This window comes from Anopheles coluzzii, chromosome 2 (genome assembly GCF_943734685.1).
Source record: "Anopheles coluzzii chromosome 2, AcolN3, whole genome shotgun sequence".
Lineage (NCBI taxonomy): Eukaryota > Metazoa > Arthropoda > Insecta > Diptera > Culicidae > Anopheles > Anopheles coluzzii.
Window position 1 is genome coordinate 59,744,588 of NC_064670.1, and position 20,769 is coordinate 59,765,356.

Here is a 20,769-nt window from a genome sequence, read left to right on the forward strand (position 1 = left end):
TAACAACAACAACAACTGTTGGCGATGACACACCTATTGCAAGCAAAAAAACACACAACAATTTTTTTTTCCTATCTTTTTGTCCACCGGTGTACCTCTCGCTCTAATTTCTTTAGTCTAGTCTAGTTGCCTCGCTTCCTCCTATAGCGATTCTGTCTAGCTGAGCTTTCACGTCCCTCACCACCGATCTCCTTCCTACCCCTCGCCTAAGATCGTCTGACGTCTCGCCTGACACCTTTCGTTGTGTTGGTGCTATGCGGCTGCTGTCACTGAAGATGTCAAGTTGTGTGTGTAAAAAAACGTAAACAGTGTTGTTGGCTGATCAATTTTGGTAAGTTTTTTAATAATTAAGTTCTTATTTTTACGTAAGTAAGTGCCATTTAGCAAAAGTAAGAGGTAGAAGTCCTGCCCAATGCGTGCTGGCTCCGTCGGAAGCGTTACGTGCATGTACCGGGGTAGAAAAGTGGTGTGGTGAACAACACAGCACAAGACAGCGGGTAAGTGTTATCCAGCGATTATCATGATAAAGAAACATTATTTTAATAGAACATGGCCTCTTTTAACTTGCAGATATAATGCAGAAACGATATGGGCCTGCCGCAGGTGTTTGCGACTGTAGGTTTTGTTGTATATGAGTCGGTAAGTTGTAAGCGGTTCATGAAAGAAGAAGAAGATTGTTTGGAGAAGCTAGCGACTAGGATGCTAATTATGATATTTATTCCTTTTTTTGCAGTCAATTTTCCTCTATCCTGGAACGTGGGCTTACGAGGAACCTTTTAAGAACATCCTCCGGAAGCTGTACGGCGAAGAGTCGGGCTCTACCTGCTCAACACGCTAGAGGCCCAGCCGGCACCGGGTGCCCCGATTGCACCGTCAGACGGTGTCGAGCGTGCTCGTTCACAACGTTCGGGCAGGAATTCAACCCTTCGGAACCTCATTATCCTCTGCCCCACAATAGCTGCAGCAGCAACAGGACCGACCGCACTACTGATCGCGGTCAAATTTCCTGGCAGGAGAAAAAATCCCACAAGTAAGTTCCTTCTAGATGCACTATCGCTACATCTAGATCTGTTGTTTTATCTTCCCTCTAAAACAAATGTTTTATCTTTCCTCAGGTGTATCGATTTCATCGACGCTCGCTGGCAGCACCAACATGCCACTGAATAACCCCGGAAAGGCGACAAACACTCATCTCCAGCGGCAAATTGGTAACTTTAACCCACTTCCGCACATCTATACGACATCACGTTAATAGTGTTATTGTGATGATGTTAATGAGTTAAGATTAGACTTAAATACGCTTTAAGGAATACATCGATATGCCTAGTTTTAAGTTAAGTGTTTTGACATGCGCGTGTGTGTTAAGGGGCGAGATAAGCGCTAAGCAAACTAAGCGGCGGCGTAAGGCGCCGTGGTCTTTAGGGGTCCCAAAAATGGAACTTACCCCCCACTCACAAGTAAAATTGCTACCCAATCTTGCAGCCACACCTACATTTATGTGTCTGCTTAGGGCTTCCACTCGTATGTGCGGTTTTTACACTACATTTAAGATAAATAAATCTAGTTTATATTCTCATAAACCACTACGCATTTTTAAAGGGGGAATAAAGATGATGACATATGTTTAGTTTGTTAGAAGGTTTGTATGCACGTTCACTAGTTTATTTTATCTGGATATTTTGCGGACTGCTTTTTGATTACGCATGTCACTTTGCCTCGTCTCTTGTTTTACAAACCCCAACAGCAAGGATGCGGCTAGTCTATCATTGGATTAACTAGGTGGATCTGGTAGCTTGTAGCGCACCATACTCGCCAGTCCGCGATGGGTTGGCCATGTCATGGTAGTGAACGATCCAGCCCATAGTCGTTCGCAAAGACAGACAAAAGGAAGCTGTTTGGCGTGTCAAAGAATGTGTAACAGGTGGTAGAAGATGGGTACCTGCGGATGAGAGATTCCGTTTCTAACGTTTTATTATCAGTTGGTTACACGTTCAAACTGATGTGCACGGATCACGTCCCGATCCTGAGGGCCCATCGTTGAAAGAGGCGCTGTCTGCATGTGATGTCCTCAGAGAGGATCTTGGGAACCGAGAGAGGCCGTTCTCTCCCCCCCCCCGCGTTTATTTTGGTATGTGGCTTTCTTTTTCTTCTTCCTTATGTATGTCGTTATAATCATGTTTTAAAAGAAATAAACCAAAGAGCTGTTGAACGACGTTTATTTCTCGTTTTGTCGCACATTTTGTATTACTGTTGTGCGGACACGGAAGGAGAGATATCTGGATGCATTTTAGATTTAAGGGTTGTAAATAAAGGATAAACAAAGGATGATAATATCATGCCCGTCATAGGTTTAAGCCTCATGTAGACCGTCCCCTGGTAGTAAGGACTGGCCAGCCGGGTGCGTGGTACTAAAAAGACGCTAAAGCTTGCATTGGCTGGCATGACCAGGTATACGACAAATAGAAGAAGAAGAGAAGGGAAAATGGAAAGAATCAGTTAGTAGAAGCTTCGGGTGAGACCTTTGCTGCTAAAGAAGAGGGAAGCGGAGCGGAGATAAAAGAATTGGCGAAGACAGTTTACCTCTTTCCATGCGTTGTATGAGGCAGTGGCGGATTAAGGGTATCGGAGGCCCCAGGCGGTAATACGAGTAGAGGACCCCTTTTAAATGGTAAATGGAAGGAGGGGGGGGGGGGGTTGGTACAGGCACTAAACTTGCTGCTGGGAGATTGAACACTAAATTTGAAATGTCTTCGGGGGCCCTACGATTCACAAGCTCTAAAATTTTTGCTGTCGGGGGGGGGGGGGGGTGAGTTGCAAAAAATTCGCTAGCCTCGGGGCCCCAACTTCCATCCTTCCGGGGGCCCTTGTCGCTAGTACTCTGTCCATACAGCATACTATAAACTAGCGATCTACGAGGCCCTGAATCGGCGGGACCCCAGGCGACCGCCTGGTCCGCCTATCGTTAGATCCGCCACTGGTATGAGGAATCAATTAAAATAGTCAAATCGTATTGAATTGTGGGTAAATTTTTGGGAAAATCAGGAAAGAAAATAATTTCGACATTTTTTAACACATGAATGCATTATCTCATACGGCCGATAAAACCAGCTTACATCGGGTTGAGATCACGTGATACAAAATCAAATTTCCGGTACGGAATTATTCCTTCAATTTCGCTCGTTTGAAATTGGCTTCATAACCGTTGATCGACATGGCGATCAAATGGCCACATCAGAAACGGCACGGAACGGTAACCACCAGCATAGCACAAATATTGCTTCAACACCAGAATTGATCGACTCTCGCATCGTCAAGGTCACAGGCAAAACCAAATACACTACATATATATATACCAATCGCCAATTCAAGATACAACTACAACCCTACCATATACCAGTACCAGCTGATGAGCTGTCGCACACAAGCGAGCGGCGCGCGCAAATAAGAGGAAGGGGCCTGAAGGAAGAGAGGACAGGGGAAGGCACCGGGAGAGAGAGTGTGTGTGGTCAACATTTTTGGCCATTTAAATTTTGTCCACCAACACCGTTGCATTTCGGAGCTTTTTTCTTGCCAGAAAGAGATAGCCATACACTTGACATACAGCTGTCTCGCTCATATGACACTTCCAAGGCTCGCAAGCTCTTTAATGCGAGGGCTCTGGAGCAGTGAACTTGTATGGCGTGCGAGCCCTCGCAAATCGCTGTCACTCGCACTGGGGGCTGATAGATAGATAGATAATAATATTTGTAAACATCGATCTGTCCAGAGCAGATCGACCTAACTCCCACTTTACCCGTCAGATGGCGTACCAGATACACCGAAAGGGACGACAGGGTTAGCTTATGCGACAACTAGTTCTCTCAGAATAGGACCAATCAGGACCCGCTGCGCAAAGCAACGGAAGAAATCAAGGCGTTCGGAGAATTTTATCATGCCTTCTTTTTCTCTCCAACGGCAAATTTGTCAAGCAGCTCGTCGAGCTACCCGTCCCTGGCTCCGCCTCATACCCCTCGCCTGAGCGCGCTGCCGAAGGTTTGGATGTGTTGGTGCGTCAGACGGCCAATCGCTGTCAGCCGTCGTCCGTGTTTTTTCCCTCCATAGTGCTATCTCTTTCTCGCGTGTGGTCAATGCTCGTGCTGAACGTGTTAAGCATTAAGCATAATTTTGCTACCTTAATCTTTTGCTTTCGTATGCTGTAGATTACACAGATATGCTGAGCAGTTTGCGCATGTGTGTATGCAAAACTGTCGCCGAATCTATGCTCTTCCGGAATGTTATGATCGATCGGTCCAAGAAAGGAAGGAGTTCATGATAGTGGCAGAGTAGGGAAATCGGGGGCCCTTGGCGGAAAGACGAGTTGAGGCCCCTGTAAATGGTAACTGATGACCGGGAGGAGGGGGTACTGGCACACAGCCGTTGGGAGATTGAACAGTATACTTATAGTATTGCCGGCGGATTTGTTATTTGTTATTTATTAATTAAAATTCAACGGACCGCAAGTGGCCCACTTGAAGCGAATTCATTTACATTCATTCATTATAACATAGTCACATTTCGGTCATTCATTTGTCACGCTTAGTCTTAAGTAACATAATTAACATGTAAAAGGTCGCACGACACGAATACTATTTAACAATGCGGTGCGCGACATGTCAGGTTGATGACGATTACAAATAACATTAAACTCACGGCACATACGAATCAACGGATCAGAGGAGCCAAAGCGAGTGCGGCGTTCCTCCACGTCAAGTAGCGATCTAGCTCGGAGCGATCTCGGCGGAACATACATGTTGAGTCTCGAAAGAAGTGCGGGCGAGTCGATCCGATTGTAAAGAAGTCCCGCGACAAACAGCCTCTGAGCGTTGCAGTTCCGCTGCTTCAGTGTCTCGATGCCAAGCAACGCACAGCGTCCCTCATAGTCAAGTTGGACACTCCAGGAGCGCAAAGCGAACCGCGTGAATTTGCGCTGGATCGACTCTAAACGAGCTAGGGGACGAGCAGTTGTAGGCCACCATACTACTGAAGCGTATTCTAACACTGGTCGCACCAAAGCACAGTATAGCGTCTTGATGCATATCGGGTCAGTGATGTCTCGTGCTATTTGTTTTAGTAAGCCGATCAATTGGTTATCCTTAGTGACAACGTGCTCTAGCTGGTTGTGGAAGCTCAACTTTTCGTCAAGGAGCACTCCTAGATCCGTGACACAGCTTTTGCGCCCAGTGGTAGATCCATTTAACGCATAGTCATACACTAAGGGGCACCGCTTTCTCGCAAACCAAGCGTTTCGAGCTTTGCGAGCAGCAAAGCGTGCGGAACGCTATCGAATGCAGCCTTGATGTCCGTGTAGACTGCGTCGATCTGCGAGCCGGCATCGATGGTCCTGTGGCAGAGGCTAACGAACTCAACCAGGTTGGTGGTGGTTGAACGCTGAGGGACAAATCCATGTTGAGCTGTGCTAATGTAGTTCGAGGCAGCTGCGAGGAGAGGTTCGTACACCAGGAGCTCGAAGACCTTAGCGCAGGCACAAAGCGATGTAATGCCACGGTAATTACATGCATTTGATTTGTCCCCCTTTTTGTGCACTGGAACAAGCCACGAAGTTTTCCAGCAGGCAGGATAGATGCCCAAACGCAGCGAGTCGCGAAAAATCGAGGCCAGGATAGGCGCGATGGTGGTGCCACAACGCTTAAGCGTGGAAGCCGGGATCCCGTCAGGCCCTGGAGCTAACGAAGATTTCAGCCTGTCAATCGCTTTCGAGACTGAATACTCATCGATGATCGGCAAGTTTGGGGCCATAGCATCCACCGGTACGTTTGATAATGCGTCGGCTATCTGCCTCTCATCAGTTACAGCTGGAAGGAAGGTGGCGGCAAAGCGCGAGGCAAAAATATCACATACTGCAGACGGATTGTTGCCGTTGCGCCCGTTGTAACTGACGGAGCTAGGAAAACCAGAGGATTTCCGACGATTGTTTGCGAAGTTCCACAGTACACGTGAATTGCCGCGGCAGCGCAAAACCGTACGCCGTACGTGCCCCAGGTAGCGGAACCTGTTATAGCGCCGATAGAGAGAGTGCGCAGTATTATAGTTGCGCAATGCAGCGGGACACCTACGCAACAAATAATCGCGATACGCGGCAGCTTTTGCCGTTTTGAGCCTGCGCAGCGTTCTGTCACCCCAAGGGGGGATTGGTGGGAAGGAGGGGGGGGGGTGCTCATGGGACCCCTACGATCATCGGTCACAGGCCCTAAAATTGTAGTCGCCATGGGGTGAGGGGAGGTGCAAATGGTTCTCCAGCCACGGAGCCCCAACGACCATCTCTCCGGGGGCCCTTGTCGCTAATACTCTGTCCAATTGCAGACATACGGCATACTACAGACTAGAGATCTTCGGTGACCGCCTAGTCCGCCTACCGTTAGATCCACCGCTGGTTCATGACGGTGTTTTTTTTTACTGTGGAGGTGCATCCTTCCCCCTGCCTGCTGCGTATGCACCGGGCAGGAGACAGTGTGGCAGTATGCAAGTTGCACACTGGATAGGAGCGGGCCCGCGGCACCGCCATCATTCTGCACATATGCATGCCCGTCGTGGGTTCTAATCGCGTATGAACCGTTCGCCGTAGCAAGGGGTTAGTCACCGGCTCCGGCTACGTGGTACTCAAGTCCTGAAAAGGCGCGTAGGCTATTACGCCTATAATAATAATAATAATAATAATAAAAAGAACTTAGCATAGCAGTCCACACACGGGTAAGAGTTTGTCTTGACTTTGTTGCTGCCGGGCTACCGCTGTGACGCGACAAATGCACGGAATGCACTCGACCAAAACATGAACCTACCGATCCGAACCGATTCCAAGGCATTGCCGGTCAATCGGCGTCATGATAACTACTCCAAACCAACAAGCCATCAGATTCTGGACGGACAGGTGCAGCACCATACGCGCACCGTAATAAACAAATCCAGGATCCTCTTTTGTATGGATTCAATTCAAAATGTTGTTCCCACTTGCGCCCGCTAGCTGAATTAGAAATAAATGTGCAACATATCACACGCACGTTTGCTTAGATCGTGTGTCTTTTTAATACCCCCAACAGCAGAGCCTATCGCAAAGATGCCAATGCCAATGGTTGTGTTGTCTCTCTGGTAGCGAGATCGAAAATGCATGGACTTTGTAGCCGCAGCGGATGAAAATGTACGCATAAGAATCAAATAGTTTTGGGGTTTCCAAACGCACACAATCACACAATCACACACACACAATCACACAATCACACACACACACACACACACACACACACACACACACACACACACACACACACACACACACACACACACACACACACACACACACACACACACACACACACACACACACACACACACACACACACACACACACACACACACACACACACACACACACACACACACACACACACACACACACACACAAACACACACACAAACACACACACACACACACAAACACACACACACACACACACACACACAAACACACACACACACACACACACACACACACACACACACACACACACACACACACACACACACGGTCAAAAATTCAAAAATATTGGCGCCCATTTTTTCGTCCGCTACTTCTCCCTCCCTCACCCTGCCTTGCCTTACTTGCGCTTCTGCCCGTGCCTTCCACCGCCAGCTGATTGGGTGTTGCGTTGTATGCGTTGATACTCATATGTGCCTTGCGGTTGTGTATTGTTATTGGTGGGTGTTAGCATTTATTTATTTGTGTGTGACCTTGAGACGCTGTGGGAGAAGCTGGATTGGGATTCGAAGTGTTATCGGTGTATTGATGGTTTATTTTATTTCGTGCCGCTGCTGATGAGACCATTCGATGCCCCTGCCAATTGAGGGTGAAGAAGCCTATTTAAAACAAGCGTAGGAGAACGTCTAACACTAATCTAATTTTTTTTTATTTGAACATGTTTGATGCTTCAACGACCTTCTAAGCATTATGTAGCACAATGTATAGTGGCTATTGCCTATTGGCTATTTTTTAAATGTGCCGAAATCTGTCTCGAGTTTTCGGGTCTCGACACGCACACACACAGCGCGGGGAAAGTGATCGTTCACTCTATCATGTCGCGATTCCCCACCCCGGACGGCGCTAGGGATGAGGATGCGCTATACGATAGCTGATGATAGCGGAAGGGGAGTGGGGTTTGGTGGGGGGCGCGTGCTTGCATGCGCGCTTTCGTGGGTGCGTGCTGGCGTGCGCGCTTTCGTGCGTGCGTGCCCGCGTGCGCGCGTACGTGCATGTGTGCGTGCGGGCGTGCGTTCATGCATGTGTGCGTGCGTGTGTGTGAGAGTTTGAGCGCGCGTGTTTGTGTGAGTGCGTGCGTTTGGAAACCCCAAAACTATTTGATTCTGATGCGTACATTTTCATCCGCTGCGGCTACAAAGTAGTGATGGGTAAATAAATTTTTTTTCCGGAGTCGGATTGATCCGACTCCGGCACCCTTCGGAGTCGGACTCGGAGTTGCTCCGGACTGTTTAGCGGAGGGGGGGGGGGTGCGTACGGGAAAACCCTCGGACTCATCGACTCCGAGTCCGGATCACTCCGGATCACTCCGGATTACTCCGGATCACTCCGGATCACTCCGGATAACTCCGGATCACTCCGGATTACTCCGGATCACTCCGGATCACTCCGGATCACTCCGGATCACTCCGGATCCGGAATGACTGTCCATTATCGTTTAGACAATTCTTGATGAGTTCATTGACTTTCAAGTCGTACATCTAATATGTACGAAAACTGATCCGGACTGATCCGGAGTGATCCGGAGTGATCCGGAGTGATCCGGAGTGATCCGGAGTGATCCGGAGTGATCCGGAGTGATCCGGAGTGATCCGGAGTAATCCGGAGTGATCCGGAGTAATCCGGAGTGATCCAGAGTAATCCGGAGTGATCCGGAGTAATCCGGAGTGATCCGGAGTAATCCGGAGTGATCCGGAGTAATCCGGAGTAATCCGGAGTGATCCGGAGTAATCCGGACTGATCCGGACTGATCCGGACTGATCCGGAGTCGAATACAATTATGATCCGGAGCCGGAGTCATATTTTGCGCACCGGAGTCGGAGTTGATCCATGACTCCGCTCCGGATTACCCATCACTACTACAAAGTCCATGTATTTTCGATCTCGCTACCTGAGAGACAACACAACCATTGGCATTGGCATCTTTGGGATCGGCTCTGCTGTTGAGAGTATTAAAAAGACACATGATATCAGTAAACGTGCGTGTGATATGTTGCACATTTATTTCTAATTCAGCTAGCGGGCGCATGTGGAAACAACATTTTGAATTGAATCCATACAAAAGAGGATCCTGGATTTGTTTATTACGGTGCGCGTATGGTGCTGCACCTGTCCGTCTAGAATCTGGTGGCTTGTTGGTTTGGAGTAGTTATCATGACCCGATTGACCGGCAATGCCTTGGAATCGGTTCGGATCTGTAGGTTCATGTTTTGGTCGAGTGCATTCCGTGCATTTGTCGCGCCACAGCGGTAGACCCGGCAGCACCAAAGTCAAAACAAAAACCTTCCCCGAGTGTGGACTGCTATGCTAAGTTCTTCTTCTTCTTATTATTAATATTATTGGGGTAATAGCCAACGCGATCATGCCGGCCTTTTCAAGTCTTGAGTAGCACGTAGCCGGATAGTCAGCCCTTGCTACGGCGGACGGTTCATACGCGTTTAGAACCCATGACGGGCATGCTGTTAAGATGTGAGATGACGGTGCGGGCAACTTGCATACTGCCACACTGTCTTCTGCCCGGTGCATACGCATCGCGGGGGATGAACCTCCACAAAAACACCGTCATCAACCACCGGCGGATCTAACGGTAGGTGGACTAAGCGGTCGCCGAAAATCTCTAGTCTGTAGTATGTCTACAATTGGACAGAGTATTAGCGACAAGGGCCCCCGGAAAGATGGTCGTTGGGGCTCCGTGGCTGGAGAACCATTTGCACCTCCCCTCCCCCCCTTCCCAATGCCGGCAATAGTTTTAGGGCCTGTGACCGATGATCGTTGGGGTCCCATGGCCGAAGCTCACCCCACCTCCCTCCCTCCGATGACAATTTAAGTATACTGTTCAATCTCCCAACAGCTGTGTGTCAGTACCCCCTCCTCCCGGTCAGTGTTGCGAACGGTGACGTTCATCGACATAAAATTGTAAACATTCATTCGATTTGAAGCTTCCCATTCCCATCTCTCTCTGTCATTTGACATTCCCGTAAAAAAATGTCATTTGACATGAAGACATTTTCAAGATACATTCATTTGACATTCGCCAACCTGTATGAATCGTGAACTGTGTCGTATTGCAAACGGCCGTATTCATGTCAAACTACAACAGAGCGTGCGGTGCAAAGGCTTTCGTTTCACTAGTTTTTGCTATTTCACTAGAATCCCCATATTCAGCGACGATACACTTCATAATCCTCCGATCGTATCGATTTGTGTTGTTCAAAAAATGTCAAATGACATTCAAACTACATTGTTTACATTTCATGTCATTGCATCAGCCCTGACGGTAGCGACACGAGTGAATTTCGTTTAATGAAGTCGTGTCGTGGAAGCATTGAATGTCATCAGCCAAAAATTATTTTGACCGGCTGTTTACGGTGACTGTCATGAAAAATGTCAACAGTTAACAACACTGCTCCCGGTCATCAGTTACCATTGACAGGGGCCTCAATTCGTCTTTCCGCGTTTTATGAAAACCTTCCTTTCTTTGACCGATGGATCATAACATTCCGGAAGAAAACACATTTGGCGACGGTTGTGCACACACACGCACGCTCATACCCTTGCGCAGACGCCACAGCATATCTGTGTAATCTACAACATACGAAAGCAAAAGCTTAGTGTAACAAAGTTATGCTTAATGCTTAACACGTTCAGATCGATGGCAGGCCCCAGGAACTACCAGTGAACTTTCCAGCCTACGTTCTAGATGCTGGTGGAAAGGAAAGTTGACGAAAATCAGCGGCGGGATGAACGTGTTAATGCGAATTAGGATTCAGCGCGTTTCATAGCAAACCAGCGTTAGCTAGCGATTCCTTAGTCATTTTTACATTGCAGCAATTGAACTTATTGCGCTTTTTTTGTTTGATTTGTGAAAATGTAACTTCATCGCCGCAATGTTTGTTAACGGCATTTTTAGGCGCCACAACAGCTCGCGAGCATTGACCACACGCGAGAAAGAGATGGCGCTATGGAGGGAAAAAGCACGGACGACGGCTGACAGCGATTGGCCGTCTGACGCACCAACACATCCAAACCTTCGACAACGCGCTCAGGCGAGGGGTATGAGACGGAGCCAGGGACGGGTAGCTCGACGAGCTGCTTGACAAATTTGCCGTTGGAGAGAAAAGGAAGGCATGATAAAATTCTCCGACAGGTATGATTTCTTCAGTCGCTTTGCGCGGCGGGCCCGTTGCCATGGAAGCGTTACGCGAGTTATTTTTCTTTCTTCGAAGCTAGAAAGAAGTGGACCTTTTGAGTGCTGGAAACCAACTGACTTTTTTTCCATTATTTTTTACCAACGCTTTAATGTGACCGGTCGGCTAACGGTATCGATATGCATATATCGATCAGCATATCGATACCCAAGTTATTCAACCCGCCGCATCAGCAGTTTGATGCCGATGTGCTAACTCGCCCTTCCTTATGTTGTTGACGTCCCCGGAACATAGCTACGGTGTGGAAACGTTGTGTAGGCAGGTTTTGCAGGTGCGATCGTCAAATCAACTCTAGCTTTTGCTTTTCTTCTACATACCAGCAAAATTACAATGCATATGACGAGAGGGATCGACGTTCCTCCCAAAAGGCTTATGGATGGCCAGGTGATGGATAGCGATTGGTTCTCTAAACGAATGTGCTCGAGTTCTTTCCTTGTTTCAAGGTGTAGGTCTAGAAGGTGTTCGATAGACATATTGATAACCTCGTGCTGCTTATTGACGACTATTCCGTCCAACTGATATAACGAGAGCTCGCCTATCATTTCTACCACCTTCGATGAGAATTGTACATCATTTATCCATACGTCGCATGAGTTTGTTCTGACGACGAATGATCCCTTTAACGTTCTATTGCTGGTTCCGCAATTGTTGAAAAGCGAGAAATTTTGGATTGAGTTGATCAACACGGCTTGGTCGCCTACTCGAAACGCTTCAAATGTACGTGGCTGTTTTGTAAAATTGCATGAAGCTTGTTGTCCTCCAATTAACCTTGGTACACATTCTGATCGATCTTGATTGACTTCACTCATGGAATATACGTATTGATTGAGACTGTTTACCATGTAGCTAATGTTTCCGTTAATGACGTATGATGTGTGGTCCAGGTGGATTCGCCCTTGATGGTACAACACAGGATAGATTTTGACTTTACGGAAGATTCTGGGGTCGAGTTTAGGGGTTTTTAGTAGCAAAACTATTTCGCGATTATTGGTGGCGATTGAGGTTTCGATGAACGTGAGAGCTTCAGCTTTCGTTGTGAAGGGTATGTTTTCAGATTGTAAGTTTTTTTCTAGCAAATTCATTTCCAAAGCTGACAAAATCTTTTCATTAACAATATTCGCTTTTGTCCAAACTATACTATCTATAATTCCTTGAACAGATTCTATAATTTTTTCTAAGTGCATATATATAACAATTGAATGGGTTTCTAATGAATTTGATTGCTCTATAGCCTTGACTGTGTTAAAAGCTAACTCTTTAATTTTGTTATTAAACTGTCTATTTATGGTTATTTGTTTGTTGTTGTTATCTATCAGGTCGTTTAAACTGCTGTTTATTATTCTAAGGTCATTAGCGTCAGGGTTCCCTGCTAAATACTTCCAAAGAGTACCGACGGAATCCCAACGTTTAAAACGATTGACTGGAGAGAGCTGTCTAAGGAGGGTGTTCAAATGGTCTAATTGATTTTTTATTATCGGTGTAAACTGAGTTGGGGCTATTTTATCGAAATCGTACCTTATTGTCTGAAAATAACTTTTGTATGCAGTGATATTGAAATGGTGAACATAATGATAACTATCAATTTTAATTCTTGCAGGCCCTACATCAATTCCTATTATCGGTTGATTGTCTACTTTATCTATGGATATATTCTGTCCGTTGGATGGATATAAGTAGCATAATGAAAGGAGTAAACTGTAATAAAAAAACAAAAGTTATCTGAAGTTAGTGTAAAGGTGCCATCGACCGTTATCTAATTTTTAGGTCATTTTTATGAACTTTGCGAGATTCTTCGGTTGTAATTGTGCTCCTATTAACATTTTTAACTTTAATCTTTTTGTATCTTGGTTTGTGTTTTAATCTAGCCCTAGTCTTTTCATAAATCGTTCTAGCAATAGGTATTGTTATCTCCCTTTTGTTTTTATTGTATAGCAAAAGATCGTGTTTCTGCTTGGTATTTAAATTCTTATAAACGTTCTCGCAAATATCAGATGACCGGAAGGAAGGTAGGATAATTTCATATGGAGTATGTTTAGTTGTGGAATGGATTGATGAATTGTATTTATGAACTGAGGATTGGACAAGGTCAGGGATGGGCATATCTTTTTGTTCGGATTTTGTAATACGATAAATTTCGAGCAAGGTTGAGTGAAATCTTTCTATCGTACCGTTCATCTCGCTTCGACCAGTAGCAGTTAAGTAGGTCTGAATATTATGGACTTTATAGAAGTTGGTTAAATCCTGAGTGCCGAATGATTTTTCACCATCCATAACTAATATTTTTGGCGGGTGGTACTTTGTTAAAATTTCCTTTACAGCTGAAACTATATCAACGGCTGCTCGCGATTGAATCAACTTAACTTGGGCAAATTTTGAAAACTTATCGATGTAGGTGAGGAAAAAGTGTTTTTCCAAAAAAAGCACATCAATGTGAGCAATCTCAAATGGTGCTTTTGGTATGGGAGTGTTTTGTTGAGGAAATTTAATCGGGTTACGATCGTATTTGTTTTCATTGCATATACTGCAATTAGAAACAATTTTTTTAATTTTGGCTTGCATCTTGGGAAAATAGTATTTGCGTAAAATTTGCGACTTATTTTCCTGGGCTCCACGGTGTGCCCTGTTATGCACTGCCGTAATTATATTCATCTGTAGATTTTCGTCCGATACATCTTCCAAGAGCTTTTGTGTAAAACGGATTTTAAGGAGTTTCTGATTTCCATAAAACTTTCTATAAACATCTTGAAATTTACCCATAATTTCTTCGCTCGTTAAAATACCGTTTATTTTTGTTAATATGAAATGATCCTTAAGAATCTGTAAAAAAGAGGATTCAGTTAATGTATCTGTATAAATGATAGTTCGTTTAAAATTTGGGAAAGGGTTTTCGAATACTGTTTTCGGTTTCCCTTCCTTTAGTATGATCTGATTCTGAAAAACATTTAATGGGGCTTCTGTAGAGATAATGTAGAAATCTTGGCTAGTTTCTGCAGAATGTTGTGTGCCAGACACAGAGAATACTATTCTACTGAGGGCATCAGCCACAACATTTCCTTTGCCAGGCTTGTATAAAATCTCATGATCATGTTCTTCCAAATAAGCTTTCCAACGCTTTAATTTGGCATTCGTATTTTTCGGTGATAGTGCCAAATTTCGTGAAAAGTCAGGGGTTGGTGATCGGTTACTATTTTAACTTTCGCTCCATAAAGATAGTTACGGAACGTTTGCAATGACCAAAAAATAGCAAGCATCTCTTTCTCGGGAGCTGAATATTTCTCTTCTGTCCTCGATAAGGTTCTTGAGGCGAAGTGGATTGGTTTGTCTTTGCCTAATTCACCTTGAGAGAGAACTGATCCTATTGCGAAGTTTGAGGCGTCTGTTGTTAAAATAAATGGCTTATTAAAATCTGGATAAATTAAAATATCGCTTGATGACAATACTTGTTTCATTTTATTAAAACATTCAATTTCATGTAAGTCTAAAGTAATTTTCTTTTTCGATGTATCAGATCCCTTCCCCCTTAAAATGTTTGTCAGAGGTTTTGCTATTTTAGCAAAATCTTTGACAAATCGTCGATAGTAGCCCATTAATCCTAAAAATGCTCGCAAATCCTTAATAGTTTTGGGCACGGGGTATTTATTAATTACGTCGATTTTGTTATCATTAGGTTTTATTCCGTCAGTGCTAATAATAAAACCTAGAAATTCTACCTCTTGACGAAGGAATTCTGACTTATCTAATTGAATTTTTAACCTTGCATTATTTAATGTTTTCAAAATTGTATCTAAATTTTCTAGATGGTTATCCAAACTATATCTCCAAAAACTATAACGTCATCTATATAGACGTAGCATATCTTTCCAATAAAATTTCGCAAAATATCATCAATCGCTCTTTGGAATATCGCTGGAGCGTTTTTTAAGCCAAATGGCATTCTAGTGAATTCGTATTTGCCATTATTAATAGCGAATGCTGTTTTATTGATATCCGATTCTTTCATCTTAATTTGGTGGAATCCGGAAGCTAAATCCAACGTTGAAAAATATTTTTTTCCTTTTAATTGGTCTATTACGTAGTTTATCTCAGGCATTGGGTACTTTTCAGAGATAGTTTTGGCATTTAACATGCGATAATCTATAACCATTCGGATTTTTTTTTGCCCTGACGCATCTGACTTTTTTGGTACAATCCATACCGGGGATGTCCAAGCCGAGTGAGACGGTCTAATAATTCCATCTTCTAATAATTTTTCCACTTGCTTATTTACTTCGTCAGCATATGCAGCAGGGTAAGGATAAACTCTTTGATGAACTGGGGAGTTATCCGTAGTGTGTATTGCACATTCGATATTAGTTGTACAAGTTAATTTAGTATCTGGTTTATAAAATGAATGGCTATTTTTCTCCAACACCTTTTTTAGTTTTTCTGACTCTAATTTTGAGAGGTGAGATGTTCGGATTAAATTGTGAGAAGAATGATTATGCGGTGAATAATATGAGATTGGGACAACAAATTTGTTGCCGTTTCTAGTTAATGTTATTTGATCTTTTCCTAGGTCTATTATAGCATCCAAAGCTTTCATCATGCTGTTGCCAATTATACCATAAAAATAATTATGAAAATGGTGAAGTAAAAAGCGATCTTCAAAATCAATTTTAGGATGGAAAAAATTTATATCAATGGCATATGTGGGAGAAAATTTACTGTTTGCACTACTAATTTGGCCTATAGAAAATTTGTACGGCTTGCTGTGTTCATATGAATGTGCTAATTTTGGATCTATTAAATTAATATTAGCACCTGTATCTATTAAGAATGGAAAAGTTCCAATGGTAGTTTTGAGTTTAATAAACGGAAGACAGGGAACTACCAACTCATCTCCCACTCTAAAAAATGCTTCTGATGATTTCTACTTGATCCCTCTTGCGGATCATGGTCGTGCTGTAAATTTATATTTTGATTGTTTTCTGTAATATCATATTCGCCAGTGAACTGGTCCCTGATCTGTTCTTGTAAATGGTAGTCATTGCTATTTATTTGATGAGCTTGCAATGGGTGAGCTTGTCTCTTTACCCATGCTTCCTGGCTTGATGCAGGTCTTGGTCTTTTTTCCCCATACGAGGGTCTATTTCCATAATTAATATTTCTTGAATTTGTGCTTCGGTCTACCTCCATTGGCTCAGGGTATTGTCTCTGGGAGGCATATTGGTGATTCGGAACGTAATGTGGAGCTGGATGGTATCGTGGAGCTGGATGTGGAGGTGGAGGGGCTGTTCTGGGAGGGGGTGTTGGTTGGTACACAATTTTTCTAGGTGCTACCCTGGAGGGTTGCGGTTCGTACCCTAGATCTTTTGGCTTAGGAGTATTAGAGGAATTTTGATTACCATACTGATTCTTATAAGGTGCTGATCGAATGTCCATATTAAAGTAATCAAGGCAAAATTGATATGCTTTGCTAAGGGTCTTCGGGTCAGCAGTTTTTAACAGTGTAGATAACGGTTTTTCAAGACCTCTAATAAACGAATCCAAAGCTTTCTCCCTAAAATAACTTATATGAACGTTCGCGTGGAGGGAATATTTGCTATCCGTTTGAACTTGTGCTATCATAGCGGTTAGTAATTCATTAACTCTGCTATAATATCCGGCAAAGCTTTCAGAATAACCCTTTTTTATACACGTTAATTAATAGTCTAGGGTCTTCACGTCACGCTTATCTTTGTAATATAGCATCAGTGTTGATTTTATCTGATGCCAAGCGCATGTTACATTATTTGCGTTTAGTACGTCGGAAGCTTCTCCGCGGACTTTTCTTCTGATTGTTCGTTCAACCAAATGGAACTGCAACGAATCATCCGGAAGATCCCTATACATGATAAAAACATCTTCTACATCCGAGATCCAATTCATCAGTTCGTTTGGGTTTCCGTCAAAAATTGGAACGTCCCTCAAAAAGTCAGGGGTTTTCCCCATCTCTACAAAAGATCGTAGAACAATTTCGGAGTTGGGATTGGTCATTTTTGTTTTTTTAGCTTCCACTTTACTTTACACTGTCACAATTATAATTCACCGATCACTAAATAAACTGAGGCTTTGTATTGTTCACCAAAATATGCTTATTTCGGATTTTTTGTTTGAATACTTACATTAATTTTGAGTTGATCTCCATTGATGAAGTTTTCCGCGGGGGAAAGTTTGGGCAGCTACAGCAGGGTTTCCTTTTTATTCCTTTCGACTACTGGGGGCCTGCTGGCAGCAATCGGGTGTTTACCACGGTGTCCCAAAATTCGCTTTGTCTTAATAATGGCTCCTTTGACCACAGATTTAACTACTGTTAATGTTAGGATTTTTTATGACTTATACACTTCCCGTTTAACTTCTTCAGGTCCCTATTCGGGCGCCAGTTATTTTTCTTTCTTCGAAGCTAGAAAGAAGTGGACCTTTTGAGTGCTGGAAACCAACTGACTTTTTTTCCATTATTTGTTACCAACGCTTTAATGTGACCGGTCGGCTAACGGTATCGATATGCATATATCGATCAGCATATCGATACCCAAGTTATTCAACCCGCCGCATCAGCAGTTTGATGCCGATGTGCTAACTCGCGCTAAGGAAAATTTATATATAGATGTCATGCCATAATATAATTTATGCATGCATTGTATGGTGGTCTCGCATGAATTTTCAGGCTTTGGCGCGACTCGAGTACATCCGACGGAGGCCAACACGCTTTGCTCTTCATAATTGCCATCAGCGTCTAGATTACGAAACAAGGAGTCTGGTAATGCTCCCTCTACTCTTTGACCGTATTCAACCAGCTAAGTGGGCATTCATAACCGGGATTCTAACAAAAGTATGAATTGTCCTTTGCTGTTCTCGTGGGTTCAACTATACTTGGGGTGGGTCATACGATTAATTTTACGATACGATCCGGAGTCTGACGGAATCGATCGCGAACCATGGTTGCAGTAAGGATTCTAGATCACATTAGGAATCAAATTCGACCTGTGGGTGCAGCGAGTTTGGGTCAACCCGAATAATGTATGTACGTAAAAGCATAAGCATTTCCGACCCGTTGCTTGGACCTACTTTAACGACTACTGGTCACTTATGGATGAATCTGACCCGGTAACGCTCATCACAACGCTCTACGTACCAGCCAAGAGACTTTGTACACGTTCGATCCCGGTTATTGCAGCACCCCGGATTTCGTTTGGCGTTCGCAACCCCACGAGCTGCATGTCCGGTATGCTAAACACGGCAGCAAATTAACTAGCCGCATCTTTAACTATATAAACAAAAACACATTATATGCACAACGATATGCCATGATTTTTATTATTTTACCGGTACACAAATCCCGTTTAAGGTAGAGGAATATGAAACATGGTAGAGGGCGGGGGGGAGCTTGTTTGAAAGGAAACACGGGTAAATAATAAATACAAACACTTTTCTCACAAATCGAACTAAATATTTAGATATGGCATAATACTTTTACATTTGCAAAAAGAGCCCATACCTCGATGCAACATGTTGTTTACCTCTTTGGCCGAGGTACAAACAGGCATGAATATCACTACAACGCTTTGTTTTCTAACATTTTAATATTTCAAATAACTGTGCACGTCAAAGTAACACTAAACACATTAATACACTTAATTAAAATTAGTATTTTTACACATTATCACGCAGAATCAAGGGGATTAAAAACATCAACATTCGAAACGTCAAACTATGCCACCCCGTCAAACATTGCGAGGGTTGCGAGTAGTATCATCTGCTCTAGATCTTATGATATTTTAAATAATATTAATTTTTTATTCATAAATTATATTTTTGTGGTGTTATTTGGCGAAAATATCACTGTTTCAATCTTTGTGGATTTTTTCCAAAAAAAATTAAAAATCCAGGTGTATAGTATGCTACAAATAGCACTGTTATACCTGATCTAGAGGTGCTATAATTATAACTGTTAAAACTGGGTATGAAAAAACTACCAAGGCTCGCAAGCTCTTTAATGCGAGGGCTCTGGGGCGGTGAACTTGTATGGCGTGCGAGCCCTCGCGCGCCCTCGCAAATCGCTGTCAATTGCATGGCGGGACTTTGTATGAAGTCAAATGTGGTAGTAAGAATGAGACAGACAAAATTGGGTGCAAATAAAAAACGAGTTCTTCAGCTGAAATAGCCGTCAACATACGCACACAATCACACACGGCTTGTTCCAATACGCTGGGATCGTATTGTGTTAGTGATAAACGCATTAAAAAAGTAATGCGCGCTCTCACCGCAGCGATTTTCTCCTTGCTTCCTCAAGCTTCCTCATACCCCTCGGCCTGAATCAAAATTTGGGCTTTCATTGTTTGCGTGGTAAAGGCATCCTGTTGGAACATTTATAAGGTTACACGGCACTGTCAGCGTTATGAGGGACAAAAACATAAAAATAGGTGAAAGGTGTCAATTTTCGGCCTTTCTCGAACACGATTTCAAACAGTGTAGAATAAAAAACTAATTTTTTGGCACTCGTCCACCAGCCTAAAAAAATTTGGTTATTCATTTTGTGGGGGATTTGGGGTTAGATGTGATATGCACTTTTAATTGTCCGAACACTGTATATGTTTGTAAGATGTTGTTAATTCTCAAGTTTATTTCACTTTAGAACAGATTGGTCAGAACGCAACTTTTTGGGTCTGTGGTCAAAAAGCGACTTGTTGGTACGGGGATCAAAACGCTACTGATCGGGTCAGAGTTCAGAACGCGACTTGTTGGTACGGGAATCAGAACGCTACTGATCGGGTCAGAGTTCAGAACGCGACTGATTAAGCTGATAAGAATTCTCTCGGTCAGCGCGTAGCGCTCTCTCGTTGAGCAGCGCACGGCGACAACGATTAAGTTCCCTCTCTCTCTCCTTCTCTCTCTCTCTCGCGCGCACGTAGGCTAAACGGAATACGATTTCCTCAACACATTTCTTGCTATAATTTCTAACACATCCCGTCCGGCAAAATGAATGTATTTTTTGAGTGATTTGAGTGACACTAGCGAAATAAAGTCGGCCTCAGCACAATTTTTCGATCGATCTGTCATTTTGGAGTCATTTCGCTGGCAAGGTCTTCATTTTACTTTGAAAACTGGTATACCATGCCGCGCACGAGCAAAATGAACTATGCTACAAAAATTCGATCGTTCCGCTTTGTAAGGGACAAAATCTGCGACGCATTGAGTTGCGGAAATGATCTAATATCAGAAAAATGCCATAAAACA